Below are 18483 nucleotides of genomic sequence, written 5' to 3'. Positions count from 1 at the left end.
CCTTGCAGGGCAGTCGGGGGCAGAAAGGACTCCCTGGAGCTGCCAGCAGCTCCAAACCCAGCCCCAGGCAGGGCCAGGACTTGGCAGTGGCCACAGAAGCAGCTCAGGCTCCCTGGGGGCAGCAAAGGAGCTGAGAAAGGCTCAGCCCCCAGGCACAGCCCTGGGCCCAGCCCCTTCCCTCTCTGCTCTTCTCTGTGGCTGCACAGAGCACACAAATGGACACAGTGGCATTGCACACAGGAGGAGGATGGACAGCTAAATGCCCCTTCCTCCCACTGAGAGCGATCCTGTGGGATCCCTCAGAGCTCCAGAAGGGAGCAGGGCAAGGTTTCCAGAACTGATCAACCTTCAGAGGAACTTAAGGGAACTGGCTCATGAGTAAGCTCTTGCCACACTGCCACGGATTACTCTGTCAGTAAAGGTACATTCAGAACATGCCTCCAACATCTGGCAAGGTCTTCAAAGTACCTTTCACCATCATTTCCAACTAATCCAAGTCATGATCCCAGTCGAGATGGGAGAACAGATGTTATAGAAGCATTTCCATGGTGCGCTGGGATCCCCTTCTGCCTTGGGGAATTGGGCACTGCAAAGGGGTGGGGTAAGGCTGTGGGAGCCTGTGCCTCCTGGTCACTCACGCTCTTTGCAGGTCCTGTGCAACATGCCTGGAGCAGCAGCTGGAGCAGCCCAGGGCCCTGGGGCTCTCTCCCTCCCACACAGGAAACCCTCACTAAATGCTTGGGGAAATCTGTAGTGCCACAGCTGTCACTCCCAACCTCCGTCCCTCCCTCCTGCTTGCCCACCTGCCCATGGAACAGCTCCCACAGCCCATGGGCACATAGCCAGGCCCTCTCAGGACACACTGGAGCCTTGCTCTCCCCCTCTGCCCTTTCCCCACCATGGGCACCCCGTGCAGCCGCTCCCAGGTTTCAGGACGTGTCTCCCACGGAGGGAGCCCAGCAGGACAGCTCAGTACCCGAGTGCCCTGAGCCTGCTCGGGACAATTCCTCTGGGCCGTGCCCATCTTATGTGGGCTGTGCCCGCAGTGCCAAGCAGCAGAGAGGGCAGCTCAAGCCTCAGCAGGGCTCAGGCCCAGAGGCACAGCAATTACCTCCTGTGACTGTGCCTGGCATCGCCTCCCTTCCTGCAGGAAATGCCACCTTCCATAGAGCCTCTCTGTCCATCCCTTGAGAAAGGAAGAAGCACAGCTGGATCAGATGGAATTATTGCACATCCAGGAGGTGGCCTCTTCAGGAGGCAATACTTGTCCAAGACATTGGTAAGGATCAGGAAAATCCTGATCCCCCCAGGCCTTTGGGGTTGGCTATGGCCCTCGCTCCTCCAAGCAGCCACACCTCAGGATGTGACTGGGGATGGAGAAAATGCAGGGGATCCTTGGTGAGTTTGGGCTGTGTGGCAGCTGATGCCCAATGCCTTCCTGCAGAGGCTGGGGAGAAGCTGCAGCCAGGCCAGGCTGGGACACAGCCCTGCAGGGCATGGAAGCAGCAGCGGGGCAGCGAGGCTGCCATGGATCCCTTCCTGCTGTTCCAGGCACGGCGTGTCCAGACGTGCAGCCAGAGCCCTTGGCTGCTGAGCCCCAGAACAAGGCTGAGGGAAATGCTCTCACCATTCCCTTTGAGCAGTTCTGTCAGCATTCGTTTTAAGATGTTGTTCGGCTCATGGAGTTTCTTGTGTCCTGGGGCTTTGTTCTTCTCTCTCAGAGGACCTTAACAGAAAGTAGTTCCATTTCCTAGGAATGGATGCCACAGAAGCAGGGCTCAGCCTGTGGGGTCAGCAGGGACAACACTACTCACCCCTGCAATGGCAGCCAGGCCTCTGTGTAGGAATCATCACAGGGGCAGGAAAAGTCCTCCCTGCAGACACATCTGTAACACAACAGCCACAGTAGCTTGTATAACCTGGTTGCTGTGAAGTTGTCAACAATTATTACTGTGTAGTACAGTGAGAACATACCTGAAGGAGTCTCCAAAGGCTTCAACACTTTTCTCAACCAATCTAATGGGGAAGGCTTTTGAGCAACCTCATCTAGAACGGAGCACAGATGAGAACATTTTTCAGGGTGTGTTGGGATCCCCTTCTGCCTTTGGGAATTGGGCACTGCAAGGGGGTCAGATAAGGCCATGGGAGCCAGATGTGAATGGGTAAGGTCAAACTGCACAAGGGCCTCCGGAGCTCTGGGCAGGCTCCTGGTCACTCTGCACCCTCTTTCCATGCCCTGTGTAACATCCATGGTGGGGTGGCTGAAGCAACCCAGAGCCCTGGGAGCTCTCACTTCCACAGCTGCAAGTCTTGCTAAATCCCTGGGGAAAACTTCAACAGGCAGTGCCACTGCTATCCCCCTGTCCCCCTCCACCCCTCCTGCCCTTCTCTCTCCCTTTCTACCTACTTCTGTCTCTCCAACCATCTTTCCCCTGGGACAAATTCCCCAGCCCACAGGCACATAGCCAGGCTCTCTCAGGACACACTGGAGCCTTGCTCTCCCCCTCTGCCCTTTCCCCACCATGGGCACCCCGTGCAGCCGCTCCCAGGTTTCAGGACGTGTCTCCCACGGAGGGAGCCCAGCAGGACAGCTCAGTACCCGAGTGCCCTGAGCCTGCTCGGGACAATTCCCCTGGACTGTGCTGATCTTGTCTGGGCTGTGCCCACAGTGCCAAGCAGCAGAGAGGGCAGCTCAAGCCTCAGCAGGGCTCAGGCCCAGAGGCACAGCAATTACCTCCTGTGGCTGTGCCTGGCATCGCCTGCCTTCCTGCAGAAGAGGCTGTCAATGTGTCACTGCTTCCTCCAGGAAATGCTTCCTTCTGCACAGCCTCTCCATCTGCTTCTGAAGAAAAGAAAAGGGAGAGCTGGATCAGATTGGGCTGTTCCCCATTGCAGAGGTGGCATCTTCAGGAGGAAATGCCTCTCAAAGACATGGTTAAGATTCAAGAAATCCCTTTCAACTTTTTGGGTAGGCCAGTGTTCTCTTTTCTCCATATGGGTGCCCCTTCTGATTTGCCTGGAGATGGGAAATTGCAGGGCATCTCATGCCTGTGGTGCGGTTTGGGCTGCCTGTCAGCTGATGCATAATGCCTTCCTGCAGAGGCTGGGGAGAAGCTCCAGCCAGGCCAGGCTGGAAGTAGGGCATGGAAGCAGCAGCGGGGCAGTGAGGCTGCCATGGATCCCTTCCTGCTGTGCCAGGCTCGGCATGTCCAGATGTGCAGCCAGAGCCCTCGGCTGCTGAGCCCCAGGTGAAGGCTGAGGGAATGCACCCACCTTGTCCTGCCTGCTGCATCTCCTTCAGCATTTCCCTCATTTGTTCAGAGGGCTCATGGGGTTTCTTCTGTCCTGTAGCTTTGTTCTTTCCCCTTGGAGGACCTTAGAGCAACACGGTTCCATTTCCCATGAATGGATGCCACAAAAGCAGGGCTCAGCCTGTGGGGTCAGCAGGGACACACTACTCACCCCTGCGACGGGAGCCTGGCTTCTGTGTAGGAATCATCACAGGGACAGGAAAAGTCCTCCCTGCAGACACATCTGTAACACATCAGGCACTGAAGCTTCTGCCATCTCTGCTCAGCTGCATGGGCACCACTGAGCCGCAGGAGCAGTGAGGGGATCGTGCAGGGCGAGGGCACACACAGCCATGGCTCTGTCCTGGCACCTGCAGCGATGCCCCCCTGGCCGAGCTTTGGGCTCTTAGCTGGCAGCTCTCCCAGGGGAAAGGCCTTGACCTACCCTCACCATCTCCCAGAGGCTCAGTCGTGGATGCGGTTTGGGAAGCCAGATCACCAACAGGTTCAGCTGCAAAGAAAGGCAGGACAGAACATCAGCTGTGGCACTGTAGGAGATCCTCAGGTTGCAAGCAAGGCTCAGCCCTGGGGTACAGCGCCGGGCCTGGCCCCTGCCCGTTCTACTCTTCTCTGGTACTACACAGAGAACACGGAAAGACACAGTGGCATTGCACATGGGAGGAGGATGGACAGCTAAATGTTCCTTCCTCCCACTGACAGCGATCCTGTGTGATCCCTTGGTGCTCCAGAAAGGAGCGGGGCAAGGTTTACAGGATTTTTCAGCCCTGATTTAACGTTAACAAAAATGGCTGATGGGTGAACTCTTGCCACATGGACACTGATTATTTTGCCAGTAAAAAGGGAAATTCAGAACTTGCCTCTGGCATTCGCCAAGACATTCAAAGTGTCATTCACCTGGACTTCCAGATCTTCCAAGGCGTGATCCAAATCTAGAATAGAGCAAAGACCTGAACCATTTCCTTTGTGTGCTGGGATCCCCTTCTGCCTTTGGGAACAGGGGGTTGGTTAAGGCTACAGGAGTCAGGTGTGAATGGACAAGGTCAATCTGCACAGGGGCCTGGGGAGCTCTGGCCTGGCTCCTGGTCACTCTGCACCCTCTTTGCAGGCCCTGTAACACATCCCTGGAGAGGAAACTGGGGCTGCCCAGGGCCCTGGGGGCTCTCTCCCTCCACCAGAGGAAACCCTCCCTAAAGGCCTGGGGAAAACCATCCCCAGCGCTTCCCGGGGAGCAGGGAGCGCTGTCCCGGGAAAGGGGAGCCAGGCTGCCGGCTCACGTGCTCGCCACGCTGGCAGCGGAGCAGCCTGGGCAGCCCTGGCAGGCAGGGCCATGGCCAGGAGGAGCAGGAGGAAGAGGCGCAGAGCAAGGGCCATGGTGCCTTGCCCTCTGCCAGTCCCGCAGCTCTTGCTGCCACTGCTGTCCTGAGAGTGCTGTCCCAATGTCAGCACCACTGCTGCCACTGCCGCTGCTGCTGCCACAACAGTTGTGCTCAAGCACTGACTGCTCGCTCCTTGTGCTGCTGTGCAACCACCGGGTCTGGCACCTCTGTGACCTCAGAGCCTGCTGTGACCCCTGAGCCTTCTGTGACCTCATGGCCTCAGCTGTACCCCCAAGTGTGCCTGCATCTGTACAAATGGACTGCCTTGATTGTTTTTGTGTATCCCAGGTCCATTGCTCAGCAAAACCTTAATTGTCACCTGCTGACATTGTTGGTCAGACTGTGTCCATGGAGATGCTCTTGATGGCTTCCCTCTTTTCCTGGACTTGCCACTGGAGGAGGTCCAGGCCCAGATGATGCCAGGGAAGGAAATGTGCCCTTAGCCCAGGGACGCTCAGCATGGGCTCCCCCAGCCCTGGGGACCCCGCCGCTGGTCACAGCAGCCCCTGCCTGGCTCCTGCCTGCCCACACCCTGGGCATCCATGGGTGCTCCTGGGCACGGAGCTGAGCCAGTGCAGCTGCCAGGTGGGCTTTGCTGCTGCTGCCACCCGGACACTGGGGTGACAGCTCCATCTCTTTATTGCAACAGAAATGCTGGGCCGAGCTCTGCCCACCTTCAGTAGGGGCCAGAGATCCGGGCCAGTGCCTTCAGGGGGAGAGGACCTTGTTTGGGTGGTGGCAGCACCTGCACAGCAACAAGCTGGTAAAGCAACTGTGACAGGGGCATCGGGCATGGGCATGGCGATGGGGAATGTCTGGTACAGGTGTCCCAGTCTGAGGCGTTTGGCCGCTCCTGAAGCTGCAGACGGACGCCTGTTGGGACAGGAGGTTGCTGAGCTCCCAGTTGCAGCTGGCACACAGAGACCCTCTCCCCAGCAGGAGATTCCCACTGTGCTCAAAGTTTGCCTCTGAAGACTGAGAGGTGAGCTTCTCAGAAATCCCAGAAAATATCAGGGAAAAGGTTTTAGGTTGGTTGTTGTCGCTCGGTAAGAATGTCCAGTGGGAAAAGAGCCTCTCCGGTATGCTGGGTGCCTTGTGATGACTTAGTTCTTCTTAGAGTAAAGATCACCAATTAAATTCAGTTTTATTTTTATCCTGCAAGTATTAAAGTGTTCTACATTTTTCAGAATTCTACAACTACTTTGAAAAATCCTGAATTCCTGTGGGAAAAGGGAAGAAATATATGGGGATTTTTTTCTACAAAAACTGTTTCTGAATATTTTGAACAATTTCTGCTGTGCAAAAATGTAAAATGAAGACAAAATGTGGTCGCTTTTCCTCAGGAGCCCCGTGCCCAGCTGCTGTCTGCCCAGCCCTGGCTGTGCCCAGACAAGCAGCTCCGCCAGCGCTGGTGGTAGCACACAGACACCCGAGCTGAAGGCTAAAGATGTTGGTGGACTCAGGCCCTTCCCTGGCAGGAGGGCTGCACCTCCTGGCCTGGCTGGACACCAGGGCCAGCACCTTTGGGGACAGAGGGTCCTCTTCTGGGTGGTGGAGGCAACAGCATGTCCCCAGCAGTAAGCTGGTAATGCAGCTGTGGGGAAGGGACAATGGACACTGGCACGGAGATGCAAGATGACAAGTCCAGTTGATTCTAGAAGTGTAAAAAAAATATTCAAAGTTATTCTGAATTCTAAAACTACTTTGAAAAATCCTTAACTACTATGGAAAAAGGGGGACACATTTTTGGCGATTTCTTTATTAGGAAAAAAATAAACCCTACCTATTTCTAAAAGTTTCTAATTAATAAAATGAAGAACTAAGCCAAAATATGGTGTCTCAGGAGCCCCATGCTTGGCCACTGCCTGCCCACCCATGGCTGTGCCTAGACAAGCAGCTCAGCCTGTGCTGGTGGTAGATCACGGACACATGAGCTGAAGCCCAAAGACATTGCTGTACTCAGGCCCTTCCCTGTCTGGAGGGCTGCACGTCCTGGCCTGGCTGTCGAGCAGAGCCAGCCCCAGTGGGGACAGAGGGTCCTGTTCTGGGTGGTGGTGGCAACAGCATGACCCCAGCAACAAACTGGTATTGCAGACATGGCAGGAACAACGGACACTGGCACGGAAATGAGAGATGACAGGTCCAATTCTCCCTGGCTGAGTTATTTGGCTGTCTTGTGAAGCTGCAGAGGCGCTCCTGGGAAGAGAGGAGGTGGCTGAGGCCCCAGCTGCCAGTGGCACACAGGGAGCCTCCTGCACAGCAGGGCCCAGAGCTGGCAAGGCTCCCCAGCACAGCTGGAGCTGCTGGCACAGCTTGGCCCAGCTGCACAGCTGTCCCTCAAGGCCCCGGCCAGCAGGGCACGGCTCTGGGCAGGCTCCCTGGCCAGGAGCGGGCCCCAGAGCGCCTCTGCCTTTCAAGGGCAATCTCATGCCTGCTCTTGCTCCTCCCCACCATGCTTTCCTCTGCCCTGTGCCCCTGGGGCTGCTCTTGGCCAGGCAGCCTCAGTGGGAGCCAGCACTGGCTGCAGCCCCAGAGGGCCCCCCCAGGACAAGGCCCAGCAATTAGGAGGCCAATGAAAGCTCTGGGCAGCAGCAGAACCCTCAGCAGAGTTCTTTAAACAATCATGGACTGGCCACCCCTACACTGCAGCCTCACTGGCAATGTTTCCTATGTACAGTAGACTTTCAAAAGAAGCTATTTGAGGGAAAGGTGAACAAAACACTCACCCATTTCTCTTCCAACAAGTCCAAATTCGGACAGAGCATAGGATGAAGATCATCTCCAAAACAAGCAGGCCTGCCAGTAACGCGAGCCAGAAGCCTGTTCCCTTACAGAAACCCTTTCCAAGGCCCGTCTGGGAATCAGGAACATGTGCTGTGGTTCCAGCTGCACCTGTGGGAGCAATGGGGAGCGTCAGCCCATGCTGTGCTGCACTGCTGAGCTGGCAGCACAATGGATGCGGGAAGGACGTTTTTCTCCGTTTCCTCCAGAGCTGGGGCCTGCAGGCACCTTGCCGCCCCTTGGCACAGGCTGTGCCACCCAACAAAGCCCAGCAGGCCGAAAGGAGAGGCCGGGGGCAGCGCAGCTTCTTGGGCAGTCTCTGCTTGGAGGGACACGGGCCAAACCCATCCCTGAGCAGCCACTGCCAGCCCTGGCCCTCCCTGCCCCGTGACAGCTCCCCCAGCCCCGGGGAACTAACTGACACAAACTCTACAGCCAGCAAAGAGTGGGTGGCTCCATAATTGCTCCTTTTCAGGTCTGGATATATTTTTTGGTTATCCATGGTTGCATTCCAGACACCAGCAGAGGTTTGAATCCTCAGTCAGGCTGGACCAAAGGCTTTTTGTTCCTGCAGCCCAGAATTAAGCAGGGCACTGCATCCTTGGATATTGACCAGCCAGGACAGAAAAGGTTTTAAAGAGATAATAAGACATCACTGTGTGTATGCTTTCATGCTAATTATATTTTCAGAGCTGAGAAAAACACTTAGGTTTGTTAGGAGGAAGCATTGCTAGAGATGTCAGTCTTTAATATTTGTAACTCATTGTTTATTGTCCAATCATTTTAATGGGAAAACAAAAGTGTTATTTCTGTGAAGATAATTTTAAAAGAGTAATTTCAATATCCTTGCTAGAGATCATTGCAAACATCTTTCTATTAGCTGTTATTGTTGCTGCTTGTCATCACGAGCCTTTAACTGCTTTTAAAATAATGAACTCTTCAAACAAACCCCACAAATTGTCACATTATATTGTTGGGCTTATGTGAGGGATCTGAGATGAGCTCTCTCACATTGTGAAAACTCTAAGGAGTGCTTTGAGTGTTAAAAGATTTGGTTTTCTTTGATTAATCCCCAGGCTCCATTGGGGTTAACACCTGTTTCATACAAAGGTAAAACAGGAAAAATAAAATTAGTTTGAGTCAATTCCAGTTTGTATCTAGGTGTATTTGAGAGTGGTACATCAGAGAAGAGTAGAGAGTGCTACAAACACTCTGTAGCAGTCTCTGATCTATTACTACTCTAGCAATGCCTAGAAACAATACTAAAACCTGGGAGAAACCCCCAAAACTGGCCTTGGTCACATTTTCTGTTCTCTCTGTCCCACAGGGGAAGTGAAATTTCACCTCCACCCAAGCAAGCTGCAGGGCCCTGTGTGCAGGGGAGGGCTGTTAGCAATTTCCACTTTGGATCTGGGGGTAGGGCTGGGTTATGGTTCAAAGCAGCTGCTGGAGACTTTAAGAGAAAATAATTCAGTTCTGGCCTTCTAAATAGTCGTCTACAGTGATCTCAGATGAAACAGAAAAAACACAAGAGAGATCCTAAAATCTGTTCCCCACTCTCCTACAGCACTGGAGAAGGAGCCGAGGGCAGGGGCTCCAAGAAAGCTCAGAAACTGTGTGAGGATACAGTGAATTTACTGAATTCTCTGCAGTAGCAAGCATTCATTCCAACTGGGGATGTAGAACAATCACCAAAATTGCTCATGAAAACCAAGTTGACTTGAGTTATGGCTGGCGGGCACATTGTTCCAAGAGAAATTTTCAGCAAATTTCAACATTTTCTATTTACAGTGCAGGCATGGTGTTTGATGTGGGAATGTTCCTTTTGTGGTACAGCCTTTCGCTGGTCAGATTTTGGTTAAGAGAATGTTTAAGCAGTCGGACAAAGCAGTTATGGGAGGCAAAGTGCTTTTGCTTTGTGTGATTGGTCAAAAAACTCATAAAGTAAGTTGTAACATTAAGTTCTTTGTCTGCTGCCTGGGATGTGAGCTGCTGGCATCTTCCCATTGTCATACCCATGTAATGAGGGACGTTGGTGCTCGAGTCACCTTTCCCTGGGGCTGTGAACGAGCTCCAAAGGCACCCTCAGCTTTGGCTGTGACCGGGCCGTGCAAGGGTAAGCCTAAGAATTGGCAGGTTAGGCAAACTAAAAATCAGGCAGTTGTTTTTCCTGACTGAGGGAGTCAGGCACGACCCAGATTCTTAGGCCGAGGTTTCGTGTGTTCAAGTCCCGATAGATGTAAGACCTGATGTTGGGAAAGTTGGGCAATCAAGAGATCGGGCAGTTGTTTCAGTATAAAGTCCTGAGCATTGGGCAGAAATTTGAAGTTCGGTGGAGGAGGCTGAAGCTCCTCAGAGGAGTTTTTTTTGAAATTACCTGTCAGTAGAGGCACCTTTGGGATTTTTTGCTATTGAGATCTGAAAAATGGGAGGGTGTAATAGTAAAAAGACCGGCAAGAGGCTGAGATATATACATCCCAATAGTCCCTTAGGAGAACTGTTAGTAAAATGGGATTCTATAGAGGCCACAGAAGGATTAGATAAAGTGAAAATGATCCACTACTGTGTAGAAGTCTGGCCAGAATTAGAGTTGCAAGGAGGATGGCCTTGGTGTGGGACAAAGGATAAGTGGATGTGCCAACAACTAAATAATTATTTGACAGCTTGAGGGGATATTGATCCTGAGCAATTACTGTACATATCTTGCTGGGTAAAGAGTGCTGTTGAAGATGAAGAAGGTGCAAATTTGTAAGGTACAGAGGAAGAAAGAGGGGAATGAAGGAGGGGATGATAGGACTAGTAAAAGATGGGACCCCCTGGATTATTTGCCTCCTTCTGCCCCTCCACCTTATAATCCTTTTCTTCAAGCACCTCAAATGGCAGGTCCGGTTCTTCCCCCGGCTGCCATCTCATTACCACCTGCTCAAACTCCTCCTTCTACCTCTTCAGCTTCCCCTATGATAAACCCAGTATCTCCTCCAGTTCCTTCTGCATCACCACAAGTGCCTACTCCACCTGCTGCATTCTCCACCCCTTCTCCAGCTCAACTTAATATCCACACAGGCTCTTCTCCCCCTCCTATTGCTGTCCCTTTACCTCCTCCTAGTTGGGACACAAATGCCTCCTCGCCCAGTAAACAGCTATCAGCAAATACACCTGCTGATGGGCAGAACGTTCAGGGTAACCCAGATGTCCCTCAAAGTAGTTTGGCATCTGAAGATGGGCCGTACTGTAGCACCAGATCCAAGACCTCCAAGACAGACAGACTTTTTCCCCTCAGAGAGGTTCCTATGGGAGGATTAGCAGGAGGTGTTGGCTTTGTGAATGCTCTCCTAACTGCTTCTGAGGTGAGAGGATTCAAGAAGCTGGGGCAGGGCTTGCAGCTCCCCTGGGAGCTGGAAAAGGGAATAACTGCAGAAGGTTCATAGGAGCACTGTACCATGAGGATGCCATGAGGTTTTTGTTGGCAAATTGCCTCTGTCAGTTTCCCCCCACAGCCATGTCTTGGCAGTCCTCCTTCTGCTCCTGCTCTGGCCACAAAGGCTGCAAGGTGATGAGGTTATTTCTCCTTTCACTGGGCCTCAATTTTTCAGAGCTGATCAGTATCTGATGGAATGAACGGGTGACTGCTTTGAGCTGCTGATGATAAAACACAGGCACATCTTCTCCTGAAGTTAATGAATCAATTAGGCTTCACTGTGGTACAGCCAATTGGGATTTAGATGTGATGATCTTTTTTCCAAATTTCTCATGTAAATATTGCATTATTCAAAATGATTATTTGTCCAAACTTCTCTTGTACATATTGCATTACTTGAACGTTCTTAAGGCGTTCATTCTTCTCCTTTTTTATTTTTTAAGAATGAGATGCATGTCTTTTGTTATGAGTATGATGAAACATCATAGCAAAATAATACATGCAGTGGACAAGAAACTTACAGCAATTAGGAATAATTTGGATACAACAATCAGGAATATTTCAAGTAGCAGACAAAGCTAACAACATAGGTGGAATTAGGTAAATAGCAATCTCTGCAATAACGTACCAACATCCCAGAGTCTGCAAACAGCTGACAAACCTCGATTCAGTGGAGACTTGGATCATTATTTCCAGATAATAATTCCCAAACTGCCTTTCAAAAATAGTTCAACTGTCATGTCTAGAGGGTCAAATTGCCAAGTCAAAGCAACTCAAATCTAGCTTTGATGCAGAAAACATCTGGGTCTGTTGGCAAATTCCCATCCAGGTAGAGCTAAGGTCTGGCCACCACCCAAGCTCTAAGTGGGAGAGAATTCCTTAAATGTAATTTAAAACAAGGATCTTGGGAATAGCACTTAGGAGTAAAGGTCTAGGGGTGACAGACTAATGAACCATCCAATAGCTGTCTCCTCCAAAATTTCCTCAGCATAGAGATGCTTTAAACCCAGCAAACTGTTGGAGTGGTTCTGTAATAATAATTGGGGCTGCATCTGATTATTTAGAGTAGATGCCACAATACCATCAGTTTAGAGGAGACTTCCGACAAAGCTGAGATCTCATTTCTTGGAACTCTGAAAAATACTTAAAAATGATGAGACAGCACTGGATCAAAGCATAGAGCCACAGTGTAAAGCCCAGCTAGAGGGGTAGTCTGGTCTCAGAGATACATAAGCAGCTAGGGAACAAAAGGAGGATCTTGAAATGACACGTGTCTTGTAGATAATTACGCCAAAAGGTGGTAAGGCATATGAAAAGCTAGCTATAAAAACAGTAATACAAGCATTTATGTATTTATGACAGAATAAATGCATCAAAGGAAAACACTGAACAGCTCACTAGTAAAATTGATGATACCTCAGATTAAATAGCACTCAAACCTGATAGAAATTTATTTGGACAGTGCTAGAGCTTAAAAAGAGGAACTTAAACTCAGCCCTAAAAGGATTTCAAATTAATAAACATAATTTCATTATCACCTTGGTAGTACAAAAAGCACACTCAAGAGAACTCAAAGTTAATTCCTGTTTAATACCAAACATAACTGGATGCATAAAAACTGGAATAGAATATTGTTCAAACTTAGTAATACTGAAACTTAACAGAAATAAAATCTACCAAAACTAACCAAATAAAACTTTGCCTTATTTAATTTAACGGAAGGTAACTGAGCATCAAAATATTGGGCTTTAATTTAACAGAATTAAAATGAACATCCTTAAAAGTTATAGATATGACATGATGTAATTTTGTCCAAGGTTATTAACACAAAAAGACTACTTGAAGGTGAAAAAGCCAGAAGTGAAATAACCACATGATGGTGTACTGGAGGGATTCAAGTTGTAACAAGCATATTAGAATTATAAGTACATCAGTTATGAGAAAAACCCATGGTAACTGCAAATTCCATGGAAAGAGAAATTCAGTAAGACTTTTTAAAGTGCAGGTTTACTGGAAAATAAACATAATAACGTGCAATTTAGCATATTGCTGAACAGCCCAACAGCTTTTTGTGACTGCATCTGGCATCATTTTATATGGCAAATTTGTTGGCATTCTTGTTAAAGAAATCAGACCATGTTAAAATTTGATAGATAATAAGGCATTGCATTTACCGCTTTTCAGTATAGTTGATAGTTATCCATAGGGATAGTTACAGACTTTGTTAATTGCTCATATGTCTTTTTGGTATGTGTTTTGTGTCCGGTCAATTTCTGGCCAATTGTTTTTCAGATGTTTAAAGTAAAATTTGACACAGGATGTGGCCTTGGAGGACCCCAACAGGTCCAGTTCTTGGGATTCCTCTTGAGCATTGGGCAGCATTTTTGTCCACCTGTCCAAAGTATCTGCCAGGCTGGGTCTCTTACCTGTGGTGCAGAGGAGCTCTGAGTTATAGATGGGTCAGGCGTCTGCTACAAAGGTGTCACGGTTTGACGCTGACACAATGCCAGTGCCCCCATGAAAATACATTCTCCCTGGTGTCTGCTGTGAGACGTGACCAGGAATAGGGCAAAGCAGGCTCCAGCTTAGCAATAAAAGGGGAAAAAAAAAAAACTTTATTAACTTAGAATATATAAAAGAAACACACAGAACTCAGGATGAAAACCTTCCAAACATTCCTCCTCCCCTGACCAAATTCCCAATACATCACAGTAAGCAACACCTTGGACTCTCAATTCAGTTACCACCCCTTAGATCGCCAACTCTCAGTCCATCACCACCCTTTAGATAATCAATTCTCAGTTCATCAAGAGGAGAGGAGTCCCTCTTGTGCCATAGGCTTCCCCTGGAAACACAGCTGAAACCTCTTGTGTTTCTATGTCACATGTAGCACCACCCGGAGATCATTTGCCATGGTGACATCTTCTTTCCATGCCCAGTGCTCTCACCACTGCACATGGACCAGAGCTGCTTCTAGGACTCCCCTTTTAAGGATGCTTTGCCCAGTTCCAGAAAAAGCACAGTCTCTCACTTTGGGACACCTGTCCCCCCCAAATTCACCCCCTGGGGCTGAGGGGTCTTGAGAACAGAGATCTCTTCCCTGAAGACGGAGGGCACCACCACCCTCCTCACCCGTTGCCTCTGTTCACATACTCCTTCACATAACACCACCATACTCTCTTGGCTCCCAGGCATTGCCTCTCCCTAAATGCAGTCTCTGTGTCACAAGAAAAATGGTTCTGTCCATGGCTATACAAGAGAAGTCCAGCCAAAGGCCATTCCATCATCTCCTCCCACCTAGGATCCTTCTCAACTCTCCTGATATCTTTCACTTGCATGGACTTTCATCACACTTGTCCATTTCCTTCTATTTCATCTCAATCTCTTTTGTCATTCAGATCCAGAAGGATCAGTATTTGTAAGGTTTCATCATCCAAGAGAAGAGTTCAATCTCAGGCTCTGCCTGTCCAGGACTCCCATGCTGGCCCTGCTGGGCACCTGCTCGCCGCACCCTTGCTGCACGTCCCCCTTCTCCTTCAGCCACGCTGCCAGCACATGATATCAAATTTCAAGGTGGCACAAGCACAGGCACAGGCTCGCTCTTTCTCTGTCTCAGGGGCCAGGGGGCTGCCTGCTGCCTCTCAGTGCTCCTTCACCCTTCCATCCTGCAGGAGCCTTCACCTCCCCTCTCTGTCCAAGGCCCCGGCCTACCTCACCCGGCCCCATGGCTTCCCCTTCCCTGCCCAGCCCGCAGCTGGGCAGGGGAGCTCTGACCTCTTTCACCCACCGGAACCAAAAGAAAGTTTTCTTGGCAGTTCTCTGCTTTGAACTCCCTGTGTTCTCAGAGGCGTATCCATGCTCTCAGTGGCCACACCACGTGCCAATATTCAAATCTAAGCTCCTATTAGTTTGACCACAGCATCCCAAAATCTCACTTCCTTTTCAAACCAGGACACCAGGATAAACAACCCCAGTTCCCTCAGTTGCTACTCACAGGACTTGTGTTCCAGACCCCTCACCAGCCTTGTTGCCCTTCTCTGGACACAATCCAGCCCCTCCATGTCCTTCCTAAATTGGGGGCCTAGAACTGGACACAGCACTCCAGGTGCTGCCCCAGCAGTGCTGAGCACAGGGAAAGAATCCCTGTCCTGCACCTGCTGGCCACACCATTCCTGAGCCATAGAAGTCCCAGAGCTTGGACGAGGGAAATGGTAGGGAGGGGTTAGGCATAAAGTGTGATTCATTGTCAGGCATGAAGGGTTTTGATTTTCATGTCTATTCAGACTGCTTTAGGAGGATCTGGAGGTCAATATCAATTGGACATTGCTGGTATCAGTCTATAAACTAGAAAAGAATACAGGACAAGACAATTCTCTCTGTATTGTTTTCCATAGTGTATTTTGCAGTGTCAAAATGGTCTCCTTGGTTCCACAAGGTCCTGCAGAGCCCCTTGGTTCAATGAGGCTTTGAAATGACACAATGGGCTCCAGTATTCCATGAGGCCCTGCAATGTCACAATGAACCTTTTGTTCCTTGAGCCCCACATTGTTCCATCAATCCTTAGTTCCATGGAGCCCTGTAGTGTCACAATTTTCTCCTTGGTTCCATGGTGCCACACAGTGCCACAATTGCCCTTTGGCCCTACAGGGCCGCATAGTGTCACAAGGGACTCCTTGGTTCCTTGGGGACGCAAAGTGCCACAATGCCCCTTTGGTTTCAAAGGCCTCAAAGTGTAAAAATGGCCTCCATGGTTTCACGGGGCTGTGCTGTGTCAAAATGGACCCTTGACTCCATGATGCCCCAGAGTGTCACAACGGTCTCCTTGATTCTGCACTTTAAGAATGCTCCTTTGGTCCCTTGGAGCCCCACAGTGTCACTGTTGTGCCCTTCGTTCCATGAGGCCCTGCAGTGCCCCAATGGTCCTTTGGTTCACACAGCCCCATGTGTCACAATGGTCTCCTTGGTTCCATGAGGTCTTGCTGTGTCACAATGGCCTCCTTGGTTCCATGAGGCCCTGAAGCATAGCAATGGTCTCCTTGGTTCCATGGTGTCAGAATGGCCCCTTTGTTCCATGGAACCCCACAGTGTCACTGTGTTCCCCTTGGTTCCATGAGGCCCTGCCATGCTGCAATGGCCCCTTGGTTCCAATGGGGTCTGAAGGCTCATAATGGTCTCCGTAGTTCCATGAGGACCTGCAATATCCAAATGGACCCTTGGTTCCAATGGGTTCTGAAGACTCATAGTGGCCTCTGTGGTTCCATGAGGCCCTGCAGTGTCGTAGTGGCCCCTTGATTCCATGAGGCAAAGCAGAATCAGAATGGCCCCTTGGTTCCATGAAGCCCCTTGGTTCCAAGGAGCACCACGGTGTCACCATGGTCCCATTGGTTCCATAGGGCCCCATAGTGTAACAATGGACCTTTGATTCCATGAGGTTCCTCAGTGTCTCAATGGCCCCTTGGCTCCATGTGGCCCCACTGTGTCACAGTGGCAGGTGGTTCCATGAGGCCCCACAGTGTCAGAATGGTCTCCTTAGTTCTGTGAAACCCTACAGATCCACAATGGACCCTTGGTTCCATGAGCTTCTGCACCGTCAACAATGGTCTGAGTTCCACAGTGTCACCTTGGATCCTTTGTTCCATGAGGTTCTATAGCATAACATGACCACTTTGATTCCAGACGGTTCTGCAGTGTCACAATGGACCATTGGTTCCACGCAGCCCCAAACTCTCACAATGACCCCATGGCTCCATGAGCTTCCATACTGTCAGCAATGGGCTCTTGGGTTCCACGAGACCTTGCTCTGATACAATGGACTTTTGGTTCCATGGAGTTCCACTGCATCACAATGGACCCTTTGTTCCATGGGGTACCAAGTGTCACAGCTGGATCCTTTGTTCTGTGAGCCTCTGCTGCCACCAAATGTCCAAAATATCAGAGTAAGACTCCTTAACACTAATTTGGTGTTTAGGAGAGCATCATTTATTGAGGCTGGTGATCCAGCAGGTGATAACTCCTCACAATGAACATCACTATGTGTATATTACAATTTACCCATTTCCATAAAACCCACCCCAAGTTCCCAGATTCAGTCCTTGCTTTTTCTATCACTGCATTCTTGAGCCAGATGTCTTCATCTTCTCTTCCAACCATCCTCGCTGGGAAAGCAGCCCCTGACTGCCTTGTTCCTGTGCTAAAAGCTCACAGGCACAGTAAAAATTAATTACCCTTTTGATAATAAGCCCCAGGCTTTGTGTGGGCAGGCAGAGGCAGGCAGGAGGCAGAGCTGTCAGCAAAAGAAGGGGCCCAGCCAGGTGGGGCAGCCAGGGGATGCCAGCAGCCTGCAGGGACAGAGGCGCAGGGCAGGGACACCGTGGGACAGCCTGGGCTGCACAGGGCACAGGGATGGGCAGCAGCTGCAAGACAGCCCTGCCAGAGCCAACTTGGGCAGCACTTTGGCCATGGCTGCTGGCCCTGGGCCTGAGGCAGGAGCAGGAGACAAGTGACCCTTGCAGGCCTGGGGCCTCATTGCCTCCTTGTCCCTGCTCAGCAGCCTGGCAGGGGCCACCCCATGCTCCTGCCCTTGGCATTGCACATCCCCACATGCCAGTGCCCATCCTGGGAAGAGCCCTGAGCAAGGAGGGAGGGACAGCATCTGCCTGGCCAGGGGCTGGGGCTCAGGCCTTGGCCCTTGGCATTCCTGAAACACATCCAGGTTTGCTCAGCACCAGAGACACCTTTGCCTTGCTTGTCCCCAGCTGTCATCACTGCCTGCAGGGTTCTGCTCTGGCTGGAACCTGGGGACACTTTCTCACTTGTGTCCTGACAGGGATCTCTTCAAAGTACAAGAAACTGCAGTGTTTCAATAGAACTGAGTTCTTGAGGGTTTTGTGACATAACAGAGCTGGCCGTGATGTCACAGAGTACAGTGCGAGGCCATAGAGCAGTGTCTGCCATCATAGAGGGTGGCTCTGTGGCATCAGAGAGTGGGTTGTGACATCCCCTGGTGGCTGTGTAACATCATGGAGCAGGCTGTGACATCACAGAACAGATTGTGCCATTACAGGGTGACTTTGTGACATCAGACTTCTGTGATGTCACAGCACTGCTGTATGACATCACAAGGTGACATAGAGATGGCTTTGTGACATCACAGGGGCTGTGTGACATCACTGGGATGTGTAACATCACAGGTGGCAGTGGGACATCACAGGCGCTGTGTGACATCACGGGGGCTGTGTGAGGTCCCTGGGGAGGTCACTCTGCCCCAGCCCCTCTCACAGTTCCCCCCAGAGCAGTCCAACCCTGCTCGTGCACAGCGAGGTCCACTCTCCCCCCAGGTCCCCCCGCCCCCAGCCCCGCAGCCTCCCCCAGAGGATGTTCCACGAGATCGACCCCAGAGCCTGACACGGGGACGGGGGACTGGGGCCCTGGGGGTGGCACAGGGGGACAGGGACCCCCCGGCAGCGTCCCCGTGTCCCCCAGGGCCAGAACCTGGGCCAGGGCTCCTTCACCCTGTTATGAACGAGTCCTTGAGAGCGCTGAAAAATCCCCAGCAAGGGATCAGCCAAAACCAGATTTAATATTAAGGGACAGCAGC

Source organism: Ammospiza nelsoni, chromosome 17, assembly GCF_027579445.1.
Source record: "Ammospiza nelsoni isolate bAmmNel1 chromosome 17, bAmmNel1.pri, whole genome shotgun sequence".
Classification (NCBI taxonomy): domain Eukaryota; kingdom Metazoa; phylum Chordata; class Aves; order Passeriformes; family Passerellidae; genus Ammospiza; species Ammospiza nelsoni.
The sequence above is the reverse complement of the archived record's forward strand: the minus strand, read 5'-3'. Positions refer to the sequence as shown.